This window comes from Rutidosis leptorrhynchoides, chromosome 10 (assembly GCF_046630445.1).
Source record: "Rutidosis leptorrhynchoides isolate AG116_Rl617_1_P2 chromosome 10, CSIRO_AGI_Rlap_v1, whole genome shotgun sequence".
NCBI lineage: Eukaryota > Viridiplantae > Streptophyta > Magnoliopsida > Asterales > Asteraceae > Rutidosis > Rutidosis leptorrhynchoides.
The window spans coordinates 346,947,064-346,974,171 of record NC_092342.1 but is presented as its reverse complement, the minus strand read 5'-3'; the positions used below and the strand labels follow the sequence as shown (position 1 = coordinate 346,974,171).

Sequence of the window (27,108 nt, the reverse complement as noted above, 5' to 3'; positions counted from 1 at the left end):
TGTTTGATACAAACCCAACCCATATACGGCATCATATTACATATGATCTTCATTTCTTTTCATGCTTGAGTTGCACACGGTACACGCCACCATTGTCATCATCTTCAACCACACTCACCCCGGTTCTCCATCTCTCTCTCTCTCTCTCTCTCTCTCTCTCTCTCTCTCTCCCCTGTCCGAGAAAACCAACTGCCATATTTATGTTAATCGAATGTCACCACAACCTTCCATCACCAAAACCATAATGTTTGTATCGGTTTCCTTTCGAACACCCATATCACCTCACAACCTTCACCGCCACCAAACACCCCTCTCATCACCTCCACCACACCTGTTGATTCTGATCAACAAGAAGATGAAGATTTGTTGCTCCTCTCAACCCATCTGATACTGCAGCCACTACTACGATTAGTCACCTGCAACTTCAACAATCGCTGCTATATTTGCCATCCAAACCAAACAACTTGAGGTATTAAAAAGTGATTAGGACCAACATCTTTTAGTGGAGGGAGCACAATTATATTTATCAAATAAATAGCCTTAAAAGTCACATGCTTATTACTTTTAAAAGTAATTTGTCACTACTAATCCAGGCCGATCTATCCTGTTTCTATTTTATTAACGAAAAGGATAAAGATTACATATGACCAAGATGATGATAGTGTCGTGATAATGAAACATTGATAATGATATTTTATGTTAGTGGAAGATTAGGTAGAGATGAGTGTATGCTTTATTTTTTTCTGCCATTCGAAATATAGACGATCATTTAGTCACTAACTTGGGCCGTAACATATGTTGGACTCATGGAATCCATTTGATCAAAAATGGATTAATTAATGGCGGGCTTGTGAAACTACTAAATGGGCCGTGACCCATTTTCGGTTGGGTTGTGGATATCCACAAGTAATAACGATGATGGCCAATTAAGTGTTAAGATGATGATCGTGAGGTTGCTTTGATGATGAGCTAGACGATAATGATCAAGGTTATGATTATAATTATGTTATATATATGATTATGATTATGATTAAGAAGACGATACATATTGATTACGATAATGATATGTGTTTATGTTGATATTGATAATATCACGATATTGATGAGGAAGTTAGATGGATACGAGTAACTTGATTATGATAATAACGTGTCCGTAATAATAATGCAATTAGTGAAAAATTTGGAATGCTAGCCGCTGATTGTTGGACTGCTACACTTCGATTCTTAAATGGACTAGTATATATATTTTTGGGCTGTGAATGAAGTTTAGGTTTGTTGGGCCAAGACCCACTTCATATTCTCTGTTGGAACGCATTAAGAATGATGATACAAGGATGATGATGAAGTAGTGATGATGGTGATGTATATGTTATGATAATGAAAATAATAAAACTGGTTCGAAAATAATAAATATTTAATCAATTGAATTCTAAAATGAAAGACGGTAGTGGTTCATTGGTTTAGAAGTGTGTTGGGTTAGCGGGAGTTGCGTGTTCAAGCCTGGGCAAGGGCACTTATTTTGGAACTTATTCTTTGAGATAGTTATTATTATTATTATTATTATTATTATTATTATTATTATTATTATTATTATTATTATTATTATTATTATTATTATTATCATAAGCATTAGTAAGTATTATTATTATTAATATTATTATTAGTATTATTATTATTAATATTATTATTAGTATTATCATAAAAATTATCAATTTTCAAATTATTATTATTAACAAAAGTATTTTATTAAATTTATCATTTTAAGTATTATCATTCTTATTATCACTATTAACATTATTATTATTATTATCATTATCATTATTATTATTGTTATTAGTATTATTTTTATATAACAAATTATTGATTTACAATATAATGCTATATATATATATATATATATATATATATATATATATATATATATATATATATATATATATATATATATGTACAAATATTAATATACAAAGTAAATATATATAACTTTAAAATAACAAATATATTACTAAATTAAATATACTGGTTTGATTATTATTACATGTTCATTATATGTGTTAATATATATAAATGATATAGGTTCGTGAATCCGAGGCCAACCTTACACTTGTTCAATGTCGTCATATGTATTTTTACTACAAAATACAATAGGTGAGTTTCATTTGCTCCCTTTTTAATTGCTTTTGCAATATATATTTTTGGGCTGAGAATACATGCGCTGCTTTTCTTTTATGTTTAACGAAATAGACATAAGTACTTAAAATATATTCTACGTTGAGTTGTATCAGCTTGCATATCTTCCCTAATAGCTTGGTAACTAATATTTACATGTTGGAAGAACATGTAAGCGCGAATCCTATTAATAGATTTATCGGGTTTGACCACCCCAACCGGGCTAGTCGCTCTAGTATCGTAAACGGTTGCATAGTACTTCGTTTTTACTACACTTGGTACAGTGCAGGGAGAATTCATAATAAAGGAAATATGCCTCATTAATTGTTAAGTATGGTTACCGAAGCGCTCAACAACTTATAGAATACTTTTATATAGTTGCGAGTGTACATATATATATAAACGAAAATCTTGTGGGCTATTAAAATATTGAAATAATTGTTATGATAAACCTATGAACTCACCAACCTTTTGGTTGACACTTTTAAGCATGTTTATTCTCAGGTATGAAAGAAATCTTCCGCTGTGCATTTGCTCATTTTAAAGATATTACTTGGAGTCATTAATGGCATATTTAGGTCAGTACCTCGCAATGGGACCAGATGTTGATGACTTCGTCCAGATGGATTAGGACGAGTCATTAGAAACTAACCTTTTCTTCATCATGAGACTGACTTTTGTTGCTTACATATGATAGTTGATCGACATTCTGAAAACTTGAAGCAATAGCAACATTCGTTGCTTGAATGTTTCGTGAGATGTAGTGCCCCCTATTAATCTTAAATTTCCTGAGCATTGTAACGATATTTTTGACTGAAAGAATGAGAATGTGTTAGATGAGACAATTAAATAAACTCGAAAAGTGTTACAAATTCGATTCGTGCAGATCAAATATGAAAAAAAAAAACGACACAAAAAACACCATGTTGGCTAACAATAAGCATTCTTTCAGCTCAAATATCATAAAGCAATACACAAAACTGGAGTGCAAAGATTCATTGACCTGGGCAACCATTAGTTTTTCCTTTTTTTGGCGTCACTTTATAAAATAGAATGCATTTAGATTTGACCTTATGATGCTATCATCAAAAGCATTTGAAACGTTCGAAAATTTAGTTTTAATAATACACTAAACCAACCGATTAAAATCCTAAGATCTCTAACATTACTTACTGCTACATAGCATGAGTGGTTAACTACATGAAAAATAATACAGTGTTGATAAATCTTGTTCCTGAGTTTGTTTTACGTACTGCAACTAATTGGTGATCATCAATCACCAAAGAAACAACTTAATATTCCCGGATAAACAGAAAAAATATAGAACCTTAAAAACGGGGAAAAAACAACAACAATTCAATAATAAAATAAATGTTAAGCAAGTAATAATCTTTCATCAGTTTGATTAACGACTTAGAAATCAGAAAACAATTACGCTAAGCAAAAAGGTTGATAAACCCTAATCGAGATAACAATAATCAGAAATTAAAATAACAATAATCCACATACCTGACCGAGATTGATAAAGCATTGACTTTTAAGCAATTTTAAACCCTTATCCGTCATTGTTCCAATCATTTTTTGTCATCGATTCATATGTAGAATTCGTCATCGACCATTTTTGAAGGAGGTGAGAATCGAATAACCCTAGCAATGATTGTTTTTGTAATCAATTCATATGTAGAATCCATCATCATCGATCTTTTTTCACAGGTTAATCGGAGTTATTATTCGCAGGTTATGGTTTTCCTTAACAATCGATCATTTGATTGTTAAGGTGAACGTATAATTTGTGTAAGGAGAAGATCATCAGAGAGAGATTGAGATTTGAAAGAACAATTAGGTTTTCTGATTCAATGTCAGATGTTAATTGAGTCGTACCTGTTGTAAATCAGAATTTAATATGAGGGTATTTTAGTCATTTAACATGATGATTAGCGCGTATCATACAACAATAGGCCTAGGAAAGTAAGATTATGCGCGTATCATACTCCGATGGTCATGTATATAAAAACAGAGGATCCAGATTTTCCTGCGTTTTATTACGATCCCCTGATACACCCAATAACTTCTGGAAACAAAGATAAGAAACTTTATGAGGATGATGAAGATTTCTGTTTGCCAGAGGGTGTGGGGCCTTTGCTTACGAGCACACCGTTATATACAGACGCTACGTCTGCTGGTATCAATTTGTTGTTTGCATATCCGGTTAAAGTTCGGGTTAGCTACCAGAAATTATTGAAGTGTTATGTTTTGAATGAGTTGCACTGTAGACCACCTAAAGCTCAAAAGAAGAAGGACTTGTTTCGGTCTCTTAAGGCGTCTAAGTTTTTTCAGACCACAGAACTTGATTGGGTTGAAGCAGGATTGCATGTTTGTAAGCAGGGACACAACATGCTTAATTTGTTGATTCATAGGAAAAACATTAACTATCTTCATCTTGATTATAATTTCAACTTAAAACCGGTTAAGACTCTTACAACCAAAGAGAGTAAGAAGTCACGGTTTGGGAATGCGTTTCATTTATGTCGCGAAATCTTGCGTTTAACAAAGCTTGTTGTTGATGCGCATGTTCAGTTTCGGTTAGGGAATGTGGATGCGTTTCAGTTAGCTGATGGTCTTCAGTATATTTTCTCACATGTTGGCCAGTTGACTGGTATGTATCGTTACAAGTACCGTCTCATGAGGCAGATTCGAATGTGTAAAGATTTAAAGCATTTGATTTATTATCGGTTTAATACTGGGCCCGTTGGGAAGGGGCCCGGGTGTAGTTTTTGGGCTCCCATATGGAGGGTGTGGTTGTTTTTTCTTCGTGGTGTTGTGCAGTTACTCGAAAGGTGGCTAGGAAATTTACTTGCTCGTCAATTTGAGGGACAAAATTCTAAAGGGGTGGCTAAGACTGTTACAAAGCAACGCGCTGAAAGTCACCATGATGTGGAACTTTGTGCATCTGTCATGCATGATGTCATCGATGCAATGCCAGAGGGAATTAAGCAGGATAAGGTGAGAACCGTTTTACAGCACGTGAGTGAAGCATGGCGTTGTTGGAAGGCAAATGTTCCTTAGAACGTTCCTGGTCTACCGGTCCCACTTGAGAACATGATTTTAAAATATGTCAAGTCGAAAGCTGATTGGTGGACAAATGTTGCTCATTATAACCTGAACGTATAAGACGAGGTGCTACTGTTGATAAAACTGTTTGTAAGAAAAATTTGGGGATTGACTCGTCTTTGGATGAAGGCAGAACAAGAACGACAACACAATTACCTTAAAGACGGTCCGTATGTGACCCAAGAAGAAGCCGTGGCTATTTATACCACAACTGTACATTGGCTGGAATCAAGAAAGTTTTCACCGATACCGTTTCCTTCGATGTCTTACAAGCATGACACAAAGATTCTTATTCTTGCTCTTGAGAGGCTTAAAGAATCTTATAGTGGGGCTGCAAGGTTAAGTCGGCTTCAGCGAGAGGAATTGGGTTTGATCGAGCAAGCGTATGACAACCCACACGAGACATTAGTGAGAATAAAACGTCATCTTCTTACCTAACGTGCATTCAAAGAAGTTGGTATTGAGTTTATGGACTTGTTCAGCAATCTGATTCCAGTTTATGAGATTGATCCACTTGAAAAAATCACAGATGCGTATCTCGATCGGTATTTATGGTACGAAGCTGACAAGTGTCGTTTGTTTCCGAATTGGATCAAACCGGCAGATTCAGAGCCTGGTCCACTCTTGGTTTATAAATGGTGCCAGGGGATAAACAATTTGCAGGGTGTATGGGACACTGGTGATGGGCAGTGTGTCGTGATGCTTCAGACTAAGTTGGAGAAGTTTTTCGAAAAGATTGATATGGTGATGCTTAACAGGCTTCTATGACTGGTCCTTGACCACAATATTGCTGATTATATAACAGAAAAGAACAATGTTGTGTTGTCTTATAAAGATATGAGTCACACAAACTCGTATGGGCTGATACGTGGTCTTCAGTTTGCTTCTTTTGTGGTACAGTACTATGGACTTGCGATGGATCTTTTACTTCTTCGTTTAACCCGTGCAAGTGAGATTGCTGGTCCAATACAAATGCCTAATGAGTTCATCACTTTTCGGGACACCAAAGTTGAGACACGACATCCGATACGGTTGTGTTGGTGCATGAATCCCCAGCCGTTATCCCTTTTTTATGTTTAACACGTTTCGGTTATGTAATAATGTTTACTTGAGACAATTGATTATATTTGTGTTTGTGCATACTTAATTTATCAAGTGATCAATATGTTTAAACTGTACACAGTCGACCGAGTGTGTATAGACACTCGAGCTACTGTGTCAGTCAGTCGACCGTGTGGACACAGACACTCGACCGAGTGTGTCTGTGTTCACTATATATACGGGTTTAGACTTCTTTGATGAGGTTACTCGTCCCATTCACCCTAATTCGTAGGTTTTCGTCTCCAGAGAACCCTAACATCATATACCACCGAAATATATCGTCTAGGAGTCGATCTAATCTAGTTTTTGCTCTAGGTTTGACCAATTCGATCCCAAAATGACTCATATCTCGGTTTAACCCCTTTCTAGTGTATTCCGCCTCTAGTTTAGAGTTCAAGTGACCTAAGATCCTTAGAAAAATCATCTACAAAGTGGTATCAGAGCTGGATTCTCTGGTTTTGCTTGATCAAATCGTTTGTGAGTCAAAATTTGGTGTTTTTGGTGTTTTTGGGTTTTTAGTCAATTAATTGGTTTTTTAACATTATTGTTGGTAGTTTTATTGTCAAAATGTGTTTCTGGTGTCATCACTATTGTTTTCTACGTGTTGGTTTTGTGTTTTTCATCCATAATCGATTGCAAAATTGATTTTTGCCTAGAAAACCCTAATTGTCGACCTGCTACTGTCAAGAACACACTCGGCCATGTGTGTACTGACAACCGACCGAGTGAGTTGTTATATCAACCGGGGAAGTATTTTAATCGACCGTGTGAGTTTTACCTGAGCCGTGTTTGTTTCAACAGGTCAGTCAGCCGTGTTAGTTTTTCACTCGACCGTGTGAGATTGTGAACCGACCGTGGGAGATAGACAATCGGCCGTGTGAGTTTGTAATACCCAAGGCTCATTTTGTAATGAAGTGCTGCCAAAATTTGGTCATACAATCGACCATGTAAGTCATACACTCGATCGTGTGTCTCAATCAATCGACCGTGTGTCTCAATCAATCGATCGTGTGTCAAAGACAATCGACCGTGTGACTTTAAAACAGCTCTTAATTAACTTTAAATTTAACACTTAATCAATTAAAATGTCTGACACAAACGAACAAGTGATGAATGAATACAGTGCATTAGTTATCGCACCTGGACTACAAAAACTATTACTGAATGAAAGTGAATCTGGTTCTTCGAATAAAGTGCCTAGACTTGAAAATCTTAAGAACTTCTTGGACTGGAAAGTTAGGTTTGTTATTTACTTAAATGGTGTCGATTCTAGACTTTGGGAATGTATTGAGAATCCGTATGTATGGCCATGTGGAGCAGATGGTGAACCCAAAGAAACTTCACAGTTCAGTCCTACAGAGCGTGAAGAGTACAATCTTGAGTGTAGATGTTATGCTCAGCTAACCCAAGCTTTGTCAAAGGAAATCTTTCAGCAATTTAAGAACCGAAACAAAACCTCGTATACTATCTGGTTAGCTCTTCAATCTGCAACAGAAGGTACTGCTACTTATCGTGCGACTAAAGGTAAGGTTTTGAAGGATGAATGGAGGGTGTTTGCAGCTCTTCCATCAGAATCTCTAGGACAGACTTTGGAAAGATATCGATTATTGGTTGCAGAGATGACAGATTATGGGATTGAGGTGCCTGATGAAAAGGCAGTAAGGGTGTTGAAAGATGGTCTTCTAGAAAAGTGGGATCATGAGATTGAAAAGATTCAGAACAGGTACAGCTCATCAGGTCGTCCGTTGACACTAACAGCTTTTACGTCGAAGTTGATGGAGAAGGACATTCAAGATGAAGCAAAGAGAAAGAGACTTGGTTCTGTAGCTGCTGCTGCATCATCTTTAGCTTCATCTTCTGGTACTCATGCTCCACTACAGACAGCATACATATCAGCCAATGCTTCACAAATGTCTGCACCATCGTCTCAGTCCGGCTACTTTAATGCTAAATTACAAGCTCAAAATTCTACAATTAAGATGATTGAGGATTCTCCGATTCAACAGACTCAGACTCAGACTTAAACTCATGTGTTTCAAATTGAGAATATCAGGAAGAGATCTTGTGAATCTATTCAGGAAGATATGGCATTGGCAGCTATTGTTGTTAACTCATACAACGATATGATTGGTGGACAGGTGCTTAATAGTCATCTTGAAAATGAAGACTATGATCAGATTGATGAGGACGAGCTTGAGAGAATGGATATACTCTACTGTATGGGTAGCATTGTGAGACGTGCTAGAAAGTACTTGAAGAGAACAGGACAAAGATCGTTGAGTTTGAATCGAGATTCAAAATTTGGTTTTGATATGTCAAAGGTTAGGTGCTACAATTGTGATGAATATGGTCATTTTAAGAAGACTTGCACGAGACCACCCAAGCCTGGTTTTCATGATCCTTTTCACCAGACAACCATCTCAGTTACACCACAACATGTAATTGTAGAGAAAGAATCTTCGGGTTCTGTTCAATCCAAGGCTTTGACTACAACGTATGCGGATGAAGTATGTGACTGGTCCATCTCGGTAGATACGCAAAAAGCTAATGTTGTGTTTGTAGGTAAAAGCGAAGCAGAAATTGAAGAGGAAAGAATTTTTCAGAAAAATGCAGGTTGTACGGGTAAGGATAATCCGAATTGCACATGCTATGTGTGCAAATGTGATGCTAGGTTGAAGAAAGCAGAAGAGCTGATGAAATTTTGCTTCAGAAAGAGGATTAAGGATAGGTTGTATGATAAGTTTCGCAAAGCTCAGGACTTATCAGATCTTGAGTTTACTACTGACTCGTCTGATGAAGAAGAAGGGATGAGTTGTCATGTTGGTACTTGGTTCAGAAAGGAGCTGGAACATTTGCTCAACTGTGATCTTAAGAGTGGTGATGAGAAGATTGTTACTGTTCAAAGTCCAGTTTGTGGAGATCAAGGTGAGGGTAAAGGAGGTTATGAGGCTGATTACTCGGATAGTACGAGCTCAAAGTCAGAGTCAGAATCAGATGCAGATTCTCAGGTTGGAAGAAATGACTATGCATTCATGGCCAACACGCACGGAAATGATAAGGTATGTATTGACTCAGTTTCTAATTGTTCTAAATGCATTGGTTATGAACAGGAAATTGAGAGGCTTGAATGTGTTATCACAAAGTTTAATGAGATATCTGTTACATGTGAGACTTGTCCTAAGCTTAGAATTGACCTTAAGAATTTAAGTTTGGAGAATCAGACTAATAAAAAGAACTATGATGATGCGCTTTTCTACCTTAATAAACAGAAAGACTATGTTGATATGATTAAGTCTTTAGAAAATCAGGTGGGTCACTTAAAATCAACGGTTATAGATGATGGAAAAGTGATTACTATGTATTTGGGACAGATAGAGACTCTTAAGGCAGAAAGGGATTCATTTAAGTTGAAATACGAGTCTGAAAAAGCTAGGATCGACAATTGGCAAAGGATGTCTTATGTAAAACAGACTTTGAATCCTCCTAAACAGCAGGGTTTAGGTTACAACCAGGTTGCCCCGCCACTTCTAGGTGAGTATATTAACAAACCAGTTGAGAAAAGTAAGGGTTCAGTTGTAGAACTAGAATATGGTAAGCCTAAAGAAACACCTGTTGAGAGTTCTGTTAAGATAGTTGAGTCGAAGAAGCCTTTAGATGTTGTCTATGAAACAGAGTCAGATACTGATATCGACACTGAGAAGGACAGCAAACCTTTTAAGCTTGTCACTAAACCTGTTACCATTCTGAAAAATCCTGCTAATGCTAGTAAGATGACTGAAAGTCAAAAGGCTAAGTCTAAAAGCACTGTGACTCCCAAACAGAATAAGAAGAAGGACACTCAAGGAGTGTCACCTAAGTTTTTCAGTAAAGGAAGGATAGACGTTACAGGTCCTAAGGTAGAACAACCACCAACAGGTGCAAGTTCCAAATCTGGTAGTGTGTCCAAGTATGTTCCGCCTGGTCGTCGACAGACTGTTAAGCAACAAGTCTCGTCACCCCCTACGACTATACAACGTACTGAACTACCTAGGAGACAGTTTTCACCAATTAGACGCAATTTGTTTAACTCTCATGATGTTGATAATGTTAACTGTTTCAATTGTGGGAGGTTGGGACACAGGGCTATGAATTGTAGACCCATTCGACAGACACTCAGAAGGAAGGTTGATCTTAGTCCAACTCGTTTCTTTAATAGGAGATCACCTTCAACAGTGTTTAATTCTTCTTCTGTGAAATCAAATGATAAAAAGGTTTTTCAAACTAATGATTACTATAGAAAACCATTACTGAATAACACAGTTTGGAAACCTAAATCAGAAGTAAAGGGTGTTCAAAATCATGAAGGTCCTTCTGGATCTAAAGGACAATGGGTGAAGTTGCCAGTTGTTAGTGTTGATGGGAAACCCACTGCCATTAGGGCATGGGTGGCCCTTTCTAACTAATCCTTTTTCTTTAATGTGCAGGTCGCCTACAATCCACGCTGCAGTACTTGGATTGTTGATAGTGGGGCATCCAGGCACATGACAGGGAACTTGTCTTTGCTGTCTAATGTGAAAACAGCGGATGGAGGACCAGTTTCTTTTGCAGGTAGTGAAGGAGGATTTATTACTGCTCAGGGTGTTATTGCTAATGAGAACGTCAGCTTTGATAAAGTTAATTATGTAGAGCAGATGTCGAACAATCTGCTTTCAGTTTCACAAGTTGCTGACAAAAAGTATACCATTGCTTTTGATGATAAGTTTTGTTATATTTTGAGAAAAGAGTTTGTAATTCCGGAAGACATGATTCTGATGACGGCTCCAAGGTGCAAGGATATCTATATCCTTGATATGCGTAAGGCTCATATTAAAGCAGCTACAAGCCATCAGGCATTTGTTTCTAAGGCTACTGAACAGGAGTCGATTATCTAGCATAAGCGTATGGGTCATCTGAGTCTAAGGAAGATGAATAATCTAGTCCACAATGAATTGGTTGAAGGTGTGAATGTTAAGAGTTTTCATATTCCTGAAGGTTGTCTTCCGTGTAAGCAAGGGAAACAGACTAAGAAGTCACATACTGCCAAGAAGCATCATTCAGTTAATATTCCTTTGGAATTGCTGCACATGGACCTCTTTCGTCCAGTTAACTATAAAACTCTCACCGGAGAGTCTTACTGCTTGGTGGTTACAGATGAATATACCCGGTTCTCGTGGGTTATGATGTTGAAACACAAGTCAGATACTTTCGATCATATTAAAGTTTTGATTCTGAAGCTCGAAAGTTTGTATAAGTTGAAGGTTAGAAAGATTCGTACTGATAATGGTACGGAATTTAAGAACAATCAGATACTGCTGTTCTGTAATGAGAAGGGGATACAACAACAGTTCAGTCCTGCTTATACACCTTAATCAAATGGTGTTGCTGAAAGAAAGAACAGGACTCTAATTGAAACCGCAAGAACAATGCTAGCAGATTCATGTCTTCCAATTATTTTCTGGGGTGAAGCCGTAAGTACTGCATGCTACGTGATGAACAGACTTCTAGTGGTGAAGAGACATGGTAAAACATGTTATGAACTGTTACACAAGAGAAAGCCAAACATTAAACATTTTGAACCCTTTGGTGCACCTTGTACTATTCTGGTACGAGTCGCTGGAGGAAAATTTAATTCAAAGGTGATCTCTGGTATCTTCTTGGGATATGGGAATCCGAACAAACGGGTGTATAATACTGAGTCCAAGTATGTGGAAGAACGTTATGAGTTTGATATTCAACGCAATGCTCCACCTCGTGTCAGTAAAGGATTCGCATGGCAGTTTGAATATGATAAGTTATTTGATTCCTTCAATCTTCCGCCAGATGCTACAGATGAAGAAGTTCTGACTCAGATATTGTTTGATTCTCAAAACACTTCTGAAAATGTTATCACTACTCCAGTGCAGGTTCAGAATCCGGTTTCTAGCTTGCAACCAAGTCCGAAGAGTGTTAGAGGTGATTTTGATTCAAATGAGGACGGGGTAGTATATACAGATGAAGATAGTGAGCTTGAAGATGACGAGGAAGTTAGTCGAACGCAACTGACTGAGGAACATCTTAATCCTCTATATAATCAACCACCAACTGTAACAGTGACTGAACCGCCAACTGAAGCAGGAGGTGTACGTAGATCCAATCGTGTGATTCTGCCACCTAAACGACTTGATGATTATTATGTGGATTCAAGAGGCATTCCTCACATTAGTATTCCTCTAGGGAAGTCTAATGAAGCCTCTACATCTGAAGTTCTGACTACATCAGAGGTTCCCGTGACTAGTGTAAGTTCAACAGTAGCAGAAGATGTTCAGACAGCGAGTGCGAATGTGGTAACAGCTTTTTATTCAACGTTGAATAAGACAGGAAGAATATTTGTACATGCTCACTCATGTTATGTATGTCAAATTGAACCTAAAGATGCTTATGAGGCATTGAAGTTTGATGAGTGGGTTAGTGCAATGCAAGAGGAGCTGTTATAATTCAAACATTTAAAGGTTTGGAAGCTAGTCAATCCACCACATGGTTGTGTACCCTATGGTCTTCGATGGGTTTCGAAAAATAAGAAGTATGAACAGGGTATTGTTATCAGAAACAAAGCTAGACTGGTGGTAAAGGGATATCAACAGATCCCTGAAATTGACTATGATGAGGTTTTTGCTCTGGTTGCACGACTGGAAGCAATTAGGATTTTCTTGGCCTTTGCATCCTTCATGGGTTTTTAAGTTTTTCAAATGGATGTCAAAAGCACATTTTTGTACGGCGAGATCAATTAAAGAGTGTTTGTTGAACAACCACCTGGTTTCGAAGACCAGCATTTCCCAGAAAAGGTTTATCGACTTGAAAAGGTACTTTATGGTCTTAACCAAGCTCCTAGAGCATGGTATACAACATTGTAAAACTACATGATTGAAAACGGTTTCAGGAGAGGTGTCATTGATCAGACACTTTTCATCAAGAAGAAGGGATAACATCTTATGTTAGTGCAGGTTTATGTTGATGATATTATCTTCGGGTTAACAGATCAGGGAATGGTTGATGAGTTTGAGAAAGTCATGCAGCAGAAGTTCAAGATGAGTTCGATGGGAACGATAAAGTTTTTCCTAGGTCTACAAGTAGCTCAGACGGATAAAGGTATCTTTTTGCATCAAACCAAGTATGTTGCTGATATTCTGAAGAGGTTTCAAATGGAAGCAGAAAGACCCGCTAAGACTCCGTTGTCTGTAAATCATAGGATATCTCCTAATTGTGAGGGTGCTTCAGTGGACCAAACGTTATACAGGGCAATCATTGGTTCTTTAATGTATCTTACCGCTTCTCGACCAGATATCATGTTTGCGGTTTGTCTGTGTGCTCGTTATCAGGCAAATCCTAATGTTTATCATATGTTAGTGGTTAAGAAGATTCTGAGGTATTTGAAAGATACACCGAGCTTAGGGTTATGGTATCCGTGTGAGGATGGTTTTGATCTCACAGCGTATAGTGATTCAGACAATGGAGGATGTAAGAAAGATTTTAAGTCAACATCAGGAGGTTGTCAGTTTCTGGGAAGCAAACTTGTTACCTGGCAGTGTAAGAAGCAGACAGCTGTGGCTCAGTCCACTTGTGAAGCAGAATACATTGCCGCGGCCAGCTGTACATCTCAGGTCATCTGGATTCAACAGCAACTACGTGACTACGGTTTGAAAATTTCTAACACTCCTATTTATGTTGATAATACTGCTGCCATATCTGTCACTAAAAATCCCGTAAATCATTCTAAAATGAAACATATAGGGATTAAGTACCATTTCATTAGAGATTTCTATGAGAAAAAGCTGATAGATGTAGTGCAGATAGACACTACAGCCCAAAGGGCTGATCTCTTCACAAAAGCTTTTGATAAACCACGCTTTGATTTTCTGTTGAAGGAAATAGGTATTAAATTGCTTACTGACGTGGTTCCTGAAACTGAGGTTCCTGACACAGAGGAACCTAACCAAGAGACTGAGTTGTGAAGGTCTTGCAACTGCTTGTATCATTTGTGTAGGTTTGCATGGTAGTTTGTAGATCATCTGCATGTTTACTTTCCATTTGCATGATAGATTAGTTTTTGATGATTTTCTGCATGTTTGCTTATGTTTTTAGATAGTTTTATGCATTTGTACAAAGAAAACCAAAAAGCCATAAAAATCAGAAAAACCAGAAAAGCAAATAAAAATTGAAAAATGAAAATTCCATAAAAATTGAAAAACCTGAAAATGAGTTGCTTATTCTATGTTGTGGGAAAGTGATTGCAATACTGAACTGATATGTAAGTTGTGAAAAACAAGTAATACAGGATGATTGATAATGTGTTAGTGGACTTTATTGGCCTAACTCTAGATAGAGGTGATCACATTAACCAAGCGTAAATATCATGATGAGGAAATCATGGAAAGATTTACAGCGGTTGAGGGTAGTCACCTACTTATCACAGAATATGTACTGAGAAATGGTTGTTCAAAAACTCAACAGATGGTTGAGGTCTCCCCTACTATGATTTATACTCGGTAGCAAAAGGATAATTTTGTGAGTCCCCAAGGTGAGCATACTTTGTTTAGGATGCATACTTGTTTCTATTTACCTTTATTACTTGGATCGAAATTCAACAACATACATATCGGGTACCCGAAGGTAGGTGCTTTCTCTAAAAGGGTTGAGAAGTGCAGTCTTATGTCACAGACACAGAATGATTTATATTTTACAACGTCATCCGTTTCTAGATTTCAACATCAGAAGATTGGTTTTCTGTGCAGTTTCTACTAAAGTCAAAGACAGTAGTGCATCATCATCATGTATAGTTGTATTTACTTATTTATTTTGTTTGTTTTATGGAGAAAAGGCAACATCAGAAAATCCAAAAAAAAAAAAAAAAAAAATTTCTATGTTGATGTTTCTTTATTCCACGTTGTAAATAAAATGATGCATCACATTACTGTCAGAGAATCATGGATCAAGAATTGAACACAGCTTCAGATATAATACCATCGGAGATTTATTTGGAAGATTTAGTTATCTACATCCGAGGGAGAGAAATTTATCAGATCATCAGATATAGAGAACTTAAATCATTCAGTTCACATCATTTTTGGTGGACTTTACATCTTTTGTCTGTGGTATGGGATTGTACCTATTGACCTGGATAGAGGGAATATCTTCTGGAGGATATCTTAGCATTCCATCACTCAAATATATATATATCACTTCCATCCATCCAACATCATACATCATACGATTTCTGTTTAAGTATGGGGTTTATAGCGGTCGGTATGCGTCTTTAACAAAGTATGCAATAAATTTGAGATTCACAAGGTTATCTGAAACGAAAGGTGTAAGTTTAAGGTATAAGCTCATGGCTGACAGGGTTGCTAGAAACATCGTGAGATGGTTCTGTTCAATCAAATTGAAAGTACATTGATGTGATAAGAGGACAGTGTCAACATGTTGTGCTCAATTGTTCTACCTGAAACATCGTGCGATCTCAAATGAGGACTGACTTCGTGATCAAAGTCTAACATTGAAATGTGTTAAAGTAATTAATATAACGTGATCATCGAAGTCTGGGATGAAAGTTGATAAATGTTTGCTGATATATCTGAAAGTTGTTCTGTATATGCTTTATCTAATAAGTTAATGAATGAATTATGGAGAAACATGTCAATATAGTTCAGTTCTGATCCTCGAGTCAAAAGATATAATCAATTTAATATGTCAACTCACAAAAGATGTTTTATTCTCCTTGTGGTGTGATTCATGATATGCAATTTTATCTGTTCCTTTGCTAATAACATCGTATATTCTTCTTATGCTATTGTTTAATGAAGCTGATGTTATCTAAAAGATTAACTGTTGCTGATAATCATGACACACTGGATCTTGTACAGTATTTTACTTTGTGTATTTGCATGTGCATGTGCATGCATATCTGAGATTGTTTGCATTCATAAGATTAGTTACATGTGCATTTCTGTTTATGTATTAAGCCAAACAACTCAGTTCTCGGAAAGGTTTACTGTGAAAGGACCCTATGTTTTTCGTTAAATTAGAGAATAAATTGTTTAGAGCTTAAAGGAATAATGTGGGTTTTGTTTTTATACTGTGGAGATCAGTCCTAGGGGGAGTGGACAAGGAAGGTGTTGTGATATTGAAATCGAAATTTTCTATATTTTCAACCCTAAAGACAGTCGACTGAGTGAGTAAAAACACTCGACAGTGTAAGCTACTCGCACGACCGACTGACTAGGTGAAAATTATGTGATGTGTTTAAAACACACTCGGCCGAGTGAGCATTCAGTAACGGTCGTGTGGAAGACACACTCGACCGAGTGTGTCTGGGGGTATAAAAAGGGTCTGAGTCTCAAACGGCTCAGAATACTTGTGTGATTTAGAGATCGAATTTTACCAAGTTTTTCAAGTTTAAAGAATGACTTTTTTGATCGCTAGCTTTAGATACATCTTTCTCTTGTGATCACAGCGCCACTAACAAGGTATCATAACTCGTTTTCGTTTGCTCATAATCTTTGATTTTGTGTTTGAAATGCAAAACTCGAATCGAATGCTTTTTAGATTTAATCTGTTAAAATTAGTTGTTTGATTATGTTAATCGGCATGTTTAGAGATTATTGTGGTTAGATCTTGAAGCAAAAACAACAGATTTGATTAATTTGCAAAGTTAGGGTTCTCAGATCTGATGAACACGCTCGACCGAGTGTGTGATACACTCGACCGAGTGAGTTCACACACTTGACCGTTCGAAGATACACACGACCGTGTGTGTATATACACTCGACCGAGAGTATAGAAACCTTAATTTTTGAATTTTACTGTTTTTGATTATTTTGTTAAGTTCATATCATGTTATACTGAATGTTTTGTGTAGTTTTTGCTTTAAGAATGTCAGGCCCAAGTAGTAGGATAAGTGGAACTTGGAAATATGATCTTGAACGTAAGAGAGCTTTGGCCAAACACAGGCCTATCCGTGTAGAGACCAAAGTTGCTGCAACCCAGTTCACTCAAGATATGTGGAAAGGTTTAGATTGTATAACATTTCTTCAGATAGGGAATCATTTCTGTCCTAAGCTTATCCGAGAGTTCTATTCTAGTGTGGCCATAGAAAAGAAACATGTTCATGCTAATTTCTTTGGTAATGCCTATAAGTGGACAATAGATGACTTCGCAGATCACTTACTATTGAATTACTGGGGAGCCAAGATATATTGCCCTAGTAAAGATATTAGTAAGATCTCTAGCAAATTTGATGCAGGTGGGGTGGCTGCTCACATTACCAAGCCAGGATATGTAATTGATTTCAATAGAATTGAGATCAGAGATAGTGATGTTAGAGATGATTTGGTGTCTAACTTGAGGATTATCAAAAGAAATGTGGTGTTTAGAGATCCATCTGACGATTTGTTATCTGGTACTGAGGCTGTTCTGTTGTACTGTCTTATGGAACGTATCAAGGTGAATTTTAGTCAGATTGTCATTAATATCATGAAGGATGCTATGGATAATGAGGAAAAACCATTTCCCTATGCCGTCCTTTTAAATCATTTGTTTGATGAGCTTGATCTGTTTGAGGACACGAATTACAAATTGAAGCCAGTACCAGAGGATGTTATTGAAGCATAATCCTTATGTTTGTGATTTAGTGGGATTATGTTTAACTATGGTTATTATGTAATTTGATAGGGCTAGCATGTTAGCCTTTGAACTAGGGTGTGTAATAAACATAACCTCTGAACGATATAAATGTGTGGGTATTAGTTAATGTACTTGTTATGTTTGTTTATCTGTTGATTCATACGATTAACTAGATACCCCATGATACATGGAGGTAAATGCTTATTAGTTATATTGTTTTGAGTGTTTTTCAGATATTCACAATATCTCAAGAGCAACAGCAGATGTCTGATGAAGAACGTGAACCATAATTCCTTTATCTTCTGAGTTACTGGGTCTTATTGGTCGAGAAGATACAAACGTACTTGCATGTGTTGACGAAAAGGGTCCTGAGGCCCAAAGAGGAGTATTTGGTCCTATTATTGCATTTTTGAAGTGTTCCAGGATCTTTAAAGCTATTACTGCTGAGTGTAATCCATATTATTTTCATCAGAGAACATTCTAGGAGGTTGCTCAAGTTGTTACAGAAGATAACAGAAAGGTGATATTGAGTTCTGTCAATAACACAATTGTTCGTATTTCGGCACAGACTATCAGGGAAGATCTGAGGTTCCCGGATAATGATGACATGCCAACTGATTTGCCAATTTTGAAAGTTAGAAGGTGCTTAAAGAGATGTGGTTATACTGGTCATATAACCAAAGCAGTTAAACGTACGAAGCTTCCAAGGCAATATCGATACTTTATGTACGTTCTTCTTAGATGTTTGAGCCCGATGCAGGGCGGTTTTGACGAGATGACAGCTAAGTACAGCTATATGTTTGTTGCGTTGGTTTTGAACGCTGAGTTTAACTTTTCTCAAGTGATTTTTGATGGAATGGTTCTGAATGTTAAGAGGAAGATTCATCTGGTGTTCCCAAGGTTTCTTCAAATTATGCTGGAGAAGAAAGTTCAGGGGTTAGTGAAAATTCCTGAGGATGAGCTAAAACAGAACCATTTAAATGATCAATCATTCAACAGGTTTTTGCAGAGCCGGGTTGAGGTTCCGGAGAAAGGATTAATCGGTCATCTGATTAATGAAAATTACGTGTGTCCGGAAGGTTTGAGTTGTCGTCATGAGAACAGTACTTCTGGGGATGAGACATATATTACTCTTGAAGGAGGAGGAGAGGTGAATCAGCCACCGCTAAGACATACTGGTCCTCGATTAGTTGATGAGGAGAATGTTACAGCGCTTGATGAGAGTCAGGTGGTTTTGGTTAAAAGGAAGCTAGCTGAAACTCCCAAGGTGTCGACAAGAGGGAGACAAAAGCGTTTGAAGATTTTGGTTAAAGACGAAAGTTCATCTTCCACAACTAAATCTCAACCAAAGGTTTCTCCGACTGTTCAGGTTACTGGTGCTTATACTCAAACTCCACCCACTCAACTACAACAAACTACATCTTCTCAGCAAGTTCAAGATTCTCAACGTCCTGAGGTTGCATCAGGTGATTTGTCGAGAATAGTTAACAGGAGATTGATTCAGTTGTCTGCTGATTTTGCTAAATTTCAAAAGGCTGCTGACGAAGACAAAAGGAAGACAGAAACTGAAATGTTTGAGTTGAGGAAGTTAGTTGATCGACAACAGTTGAAGATTGATGAACTAGAGAAAAATGTGGGAAGTCAAGCTGGTGAAATTTTAACTCTTCAGACTCAAAACCAAGAATTGACTGAGAGGTTAAATGAATGGGAGAAAAAGGTTGTGGTTGAAGAGGAAGATGGAGAACCTGATCCTTTTGGTACTTTTGGTGAAGCTAAGGAAGACAGGGCTGTTGAAGTTTTAAAAGGCTACACGGAGGATAACCCGCTGTATGTAACTCCTCTTCAAGTTATAACAGTTTCTGAATTTTTAGCTATGCAGGATCGTCTTAATCACACTACTGTTTACACTGATTTAGAAGAAGGGGAGATCCCTCCGGATCTCACCAAAACTGAGCAGGAATTGATGGAGCGTCTAGAGCGAGAAGCTAAGGAATATGCTGACGCTGCATCAAAAGCCTCAACTGAAGCTTCAACTTCAGGGGCTCGTAATTTTGATGATGATATGAGTGATACTAATGTTTTTTATGAAAGTGATAACAGTTTTGATGAAGTGGTTATTGAGGATGAGCCAACCGAGCCTTATCCCCGTTATGAAGGTGTTGGTGATGAGTATCCAACTTTTGCTGATTATTTTCAGATGAATGATGAGCTTTTGAACAGACAGTGTAAAGAAAAGGAACAGAAAGAACAAGAAAGTGTGTTACCAGAAGGTTTCTTGCCAGTGAAGATCAACAAAGAAAAAGTTGAAGTGTTGGAAGAAGAATGGAAGATTATGATGCGGATTAGGCAGTATGTGATGAAGCCTAAAGTGGAGCCGCAATTTTTGAAGTTTATCGAGCACTGTGAGAGTTTACGTGCTAAGGGAAAGATAATTACCTGGGCTTATATTAAAGAATTTGATATATATGCGATCAAGAAAGAACATGGAGTGGATTATATCAAATCTCCATATGAGTTCAAAACGTTACCTTATTTTGAGTTTATGCAGGTAGCCAGACTTAAGATGTTGTATCAGGATTATTGTGGAGTTCCTGATATTTTGGTTTGTAAGATAAGGAGATCATATCAGTCACCTAATTTCATAGGTTTTCGTCCTCAGTTTCCGAAGATCTCTTATCGAACGAACAAGAAAACAGGGGTCAGAAGGAAGATAGTAAAATATCAACCTGTGAGCTATATGTGGAAGGTTCCTCTGAGGAAGATGCCGCAGCACTTCAGTCCTCGTTTTCGTTGGTGGTATTATGATGAACGCTCGGAGGAAGCGGTGATTGTGTTAGACAAGGATAGAGGAGATGAAAATGATAGTATAAGGGTTCTAGATCCAGTTTGGTTGAGAAACTGCTGTGAAGAAGATATGTTTACCCTTTACTACAATAGGATAATGTATCGCCCAGAGAATCGTGTGCAAGCTGAACAGTATTGCAGAGTTGTTAAACTTTGCTATCTGAAGAACTGGGTGACAGATCCTTATACAGATTGATAATCGAATGCTTTATTGTAACGGCTAGGTCTTAGGGGGAGTTTGTTGGTGCATGAATCCCCATCCGTTATCCGTGTTTATGTTTAACACGTTTCGGTTATTTAATAATGTTTACTTGAGACAATTGATTATATTTGTGTTTGTGCATACTTAATTTATCAAGTGATCAATATGTTTAAACTGTACACAGTCGACCGAGTGTGTATAGACACTCGACCGACTATGTCAGTCAGTCGACCGTGTGGACACAGACACTCGACCGAGTGTGTCTGTGTTCACTATATATACGGGTTTAGACTTCTTTGATGAGGTTACTCGTCCCATTCACCCTAAGTCGTAGGTTTTCGTCTCCAGAGAACCCTAACATCATATACCACCGAAATATATCGTCTAGGAGTCAATCTAATCTAGGTTTTGCTCTAGGTCTGACCAATTCGATCCCAAAACGACTCATATCTCGGTTTAACCCTTTTCTAGTGTATTCCGCCTCTAATTTAGAGTTCAAGCGAGCTAAGATCGTTAGAAAAATCGTCTACAGGTTGTACTCCCGTTACATTGATAAAGTGCACATTCTTTTCCGTTTTACACATGAAGAGGCTCAGGATCTTATGCAACGTTATCTTACCGAGAACCCTGATCCTAATAACAAAAATATGGTTGGTTATAATAATAAAAAGTGCTGGCCCAGAGACCCGAGAATGAGGCTCATGAAACATGACGTGAATCTTGGGAGAAGTGTATTTTGGGACATGAAGAATCGTCTTCCTCGGAGCATCACAACCTTGGAGTGGGAGAATGGTTTTGTCTCTGTTTATAGCAAAGACAATCCAAATCTGTTATTTAGCATGTGTGGGTTCGAGGTTCGTATTTTACCAAAAAAATACGAATGACTCAAGAAGCATTCGGTAGCAACACAAAAGACGGAGTTTGGAATTTGTAGAATGAGCAGACAAAAGAGCGTACAGCAGTGGCGTTCTTACGTGTTGATGACGAGCACATAAAAGTCTTTGAAAATTGCATTAGACAGATTCTTATGAGTTCGGGGTCTACCACATTCACGAAAATCGTTAACAAGTGGAACACGGCTCTGATCGGTCTGATGACGTATTTCCGTGAGGCGACTGTGCATACACAGGAACTTTTAGATCTGTTGGTCAAATGTGAAAACAAGATCCAAACGCGTATCAAGATTGGTTTAAATTCAAAAATGCCAAGTAGGTTTCCTCCTGTGATATTCTACACGCCCAAGGAGATTGGAGGTCTTGGTGTGCTGTCAATGGGTCACATATTGATTCCACAGAGTGATCTCCGTTACAGTCAGCAAACGGACGTTGGGGTGACACATTTTAGGAGTGGTATGAGTCATGAAAATAACTCGTTGATTCCAAATCTATATCGATATATACAGCCATGGGAGAGCGAGTTCATTGATTCACAACGTGTATGGGCAGAACACCAAACCCTAAACCCTAAACTCTAAACCGTTCGTGTTAAAAACTCAATCTAAATCCTAAATCTAAACCCTAAATCTAAACCATAAACCTTAAATTTCTAAACCCTAATATCTAAACCCTATAAACCATAATATCTAAACCCTAATATCTAAACCCTAATGTCTAAAACCTCAACATACGCTCGAAAAACACGATAATTGTTATATATTACTTCTTCGAGCGTTTTCCCGCCAAAATAATAACATTCATCACGAAGTGTCTTTTCTAAATGTTCTTATTTTCATCCAATCTATAATGTTCGTGAAAAAAGTTTTTTCAAAAAATGAAAATAAAAAAAATTGCTTCCCCCCGCTTTGTTACTTCCCTCTTGATCCTACCACTATATATATATATATATATATATATATATATATATATATATATATATATATATATATATATATATATATATATATATATATATATATAGGGGCAAGATCAATGGGGAAGTAACCAATCGGGGAGAAGTGGGGGGAAGCAAATTTTTTTATTTTTTTTTGGAATTTTTTTTCAGACATCAAGATCACAGTAAAATATGAACATTTAGAAAAGACACTTAGTGATGAATGTTATTATTTAGGCGGGAAAATGATCGACAAAAATAACATTCAAGATAATATTGATCGTGAAGAATGTTAACTTTTTTTTTCTTCATGTTTTTTGAAGTAAAATTTAGCCCAATTTAGAGTTTAGGCTTTATGGTTTAGGGTTTGGTGTTTTAGGTTTAGTCCCTAAACCCAAAACCCTAAACCCAAAACCCTAAACTCTAAACCGTTCGTGTTAAAAACTCAATCTAAATCCTAAATCTAAACCCTAAATCTAAACCCTAAACCCTAAATTTCTAAACCCTAATATCTAAACCCTATAAACCCTAATATCTAAACCCTAATATCTAAAACCTCAACATACGCTCAAAAACGATAATTGTTATATATTATTTCTTCGAGCGCTTTCCCGCCAAAATAAAAATATTTATCACAAAGTGTCTTTATTAAATGTTTATATTTTCATCCAATCTATAATGTTCGTGAACAAAGTTTTTTCAAAAAACGAAAAAGAAAACATTTTGCTTCCCCCTATTGGTTACTTCCCCCTTGATCCTACCACTATATATATATATATATATATATATATATATATATATATATATATATATATATATATATATATATATATATATATATATATATATATATATATATATATATATACTCAAAGTGTTCACAATACTATTTCGGGACGTCCCATTGTAAGTGCTCATTTTGTATTCCAACCAATTAGTATAAGTTATGGTAGAGAGGGAATATTTCTAATTCGTGGAAAAAGGAGTTGTGTAATTTTCTGGAACTTTGTGCAAAACAGTAAGTGGACACTTGTAATTAGGGGTGGTCAGTACTTGGTTTGAAACTGTTTAACCCGAAAATTAAATCGGAACTGAACCGAAAAAACCAAATTTGAAAAATGATTTTCGGATCGAGTAAACCCGAAACCGAATTTGAATTCGGTTTTCGGTTTTGAAAATTCTGAATTCGGTTAAATTGAAAACTGAATTCGTAAATTTTAATATATATAATTTGTATATTTATGTTTTAATGTCATTATATTTTGGGATCTAATCATCTAAATAGGTTCTCATTCATATGACGATTAGGTGACCTACATTATATTTATGTTACTCAAATTATTATGTTCATTTTCTTAATAACGAAAGCATTAAACGTCACAATTAAACTGTAGATATTAATAAATCATCAATTCTCGATTATTTAATAGTACGTCATTGTTTTAGTTGTAAATAACTAAGACGTCAGTAACGTCACAATTAAGCTACCATGGTTTTGAATTTTTTCATGATTTTCGATTTTAACCGAAACTGATCCGAATTTGAATTCGGTTTTCGGTTTCGGTTTCGGTTCGGTTTTAATTTTGAATTCAATTTTCGGTTTTGCCCAAAAAAATTTCAAAACCGAATACACCGAACCGAATACACCGAACCGAATACACTGAACAAATCGAAAACTGAACCGATGAACACCCCTACTTGTAATGGGACGGAAAGAGTAATTTCTATCCAACATTTACTAAAGTTTTACTAAGCCGATGAACTCTAGAAATTAAAGATTAGTTCAAGGTACATGTCGAGATGAAGCAGTTCACCGAGTTCGTGAATGACATTTAAGCATCTCTCGGGTTGGTACGGTTTATAGATGGTCGCTTTTGTCTCCTCATCGTATTGCATTCCTTTTTCTTTTTTCCTATTCATGTACTTCTTTTATCATTTGTAGTTGTTTGTTTATTGATGTTTGGTGCATCCTAACCATGTTTAGTGTACCGAGCTCGTGTATGTTTTATGTTTTAGTTGAGTTCGGACATTTTCATTGCTTTTTCGGGTGTAATTTGTGGTTTCATTCTTTTGATGAAGTTTCCTTATCATTATAAAGTTCATAACTTTTTGGCCAAATCTTTTTTTTTAAAGCAAAAGTTTCGAAGTTTCTTTATTAATTTTAGAGTGTTAGCATAATCAAACTCAAATTATACCGAGTTTTTTTTATTAATTATTTAAAATACATAATTAATTTTTAAAATTTAAATTCAAACGCTTCAATCTTTTTACTGGATTGAAACTAAACTACAGTAGAAACTCGATAAATTAATACTCGATTATTTAATAAACTCTCTAATATAATATTTTTTTGCCAGTTCCGACTCGGAGATAGGGTGCTAAATTAATAATTCGCTAAAATTATAAGATATTACAATTTTGATAATTTCTTTAGACCCCATATAAAATATAAATTAATAATTCCTTATACATTATATAGCATATTACATGAATGATTTATGAAGGTTTCTTGAAAAATGACTCAGTTGTCTTTTGTTTTTTGTTGAAATCAATTTCCCCTTGAATCTCGTCTCTAATTTTTCTTAGCATAGTAAGAATTTCTGGTGTTGTTTTCTCATAGCTCAACAAGAAATTATTCAATGTGATTGCCGCTTTAATAGCTTCGTTTCGCGAAGGGGGCTCCATTGTAGAACTTTCATCATCTTCTTCATCGATATCATCTTTATTAATTCCAATAACGCTTTCAATAATTTCTTCATCAGTCAACAACTGTGCAACTACATTTTCTTATGGGTGAGTCAGAACATCTTCGACATCCATTGCATTGCGATAACCCAACTCTTTGATCAAATTCTGGAGTTCTTGAGTACTATTAATATATGAATTAATAATTATTAATTTATCGATTAATTAATAACTCTTTTAATTAATAAATTTTGATGGTCCCAAGTGTATTATTTTATAGAGTTTCTACTATACTACTCTTTTGTAAATTCACAATCTACCTTTTACCTACCAATTTTCTAATTACAGTATTTCTTTGAGGAAAAATATTGTAAATAAAAACACGTTAACATCTAATTTAGTTTGTATTCTAGTTTGTGTTTTAATAAGTTAGTGAATAGGGATGTGAATGGCCATTCGATTTAGTGGATATTCATCCGATCCACTCGCTTCGTAATTGATATGGATGAACTTAAATGGATATAGATACGGATATGGATTATTTAAATAGATATTGATATGAGCATGGACAAAAAGTTTCATTCATTGATATATCCATTAACACCTGAAATACATATATAAATACATAAATATAGATATATGCTTACATATTTACTATTACAAATGCATTTACCATAAGATTTATATCTTGCTTTCAATCTTATAATGAAATAATTATGACAGTAAACACGTATAACAAAATAAACATACAAATTACATATTTAATGTTTTAAAATATATGTTTAATAGTAAATTTAAAAATTGTGGTCTATCTTCGTCAAAGATCACACATTCTTGTTGATTATATTTATATTTGTTATACTACGTTCTTTTTTTGTCATCTAAGAAATAATATAACATTATTTTAAATTGATATTCATTATCTCGCTTAATTTAATGGATATGAATATGGATAGATGTACCAAAATTAAATGGATATGAATATGAATAAGAATGAAAAAAACTTAATGAATATGAATACGAATACGAATACGACTGTGATGACCCGAATTTTTCTGACTACTTGATTATACTATTTACATGATTTAATAATTTTGACTTGATAAGCAATGAATTTTAATAAGTCTTGAACCTCCGGAAAGAATTTTACATAAGCAGTTGACCACCCTTTTATTCTTACGATTCACGAACGTCATAACTTGTATTAATTATATATATATATGTGTGTATGTATATATATATAATTATATATATATGTGTGTATGTATATATATATATATATATATAGATTTAACTTGAAAATATGATAATTAAATATCTCATTAAGTATATTAACAAAGTATTATATATATATATTTTCAGACTACTAATTTAAAGAGTTTTTGAACAATATATATGTTACTATTTAAACGACGTAATTAATTTATGTTAAAATGTATTTACATATAATGTATTATGAGTATAAATACATCCTTACAAGTATTAAATACACT

General features: G+C 35.8%; 1 pseudogene; it reads left to right on the top strand.

Annotated features, from left to right (window-relative positions):
* Window positions 1–3,822: 3,822 nt before the first annotated feature.
* On the top strand, window positions 3,823–22,574 carry LOC139871456 (pre-mRNA-processing-splicing factor 8A-like; annotated as a pseudogene).
* Window positions 22,575–27,108: the final 4,534 nt, after the last annotated feature.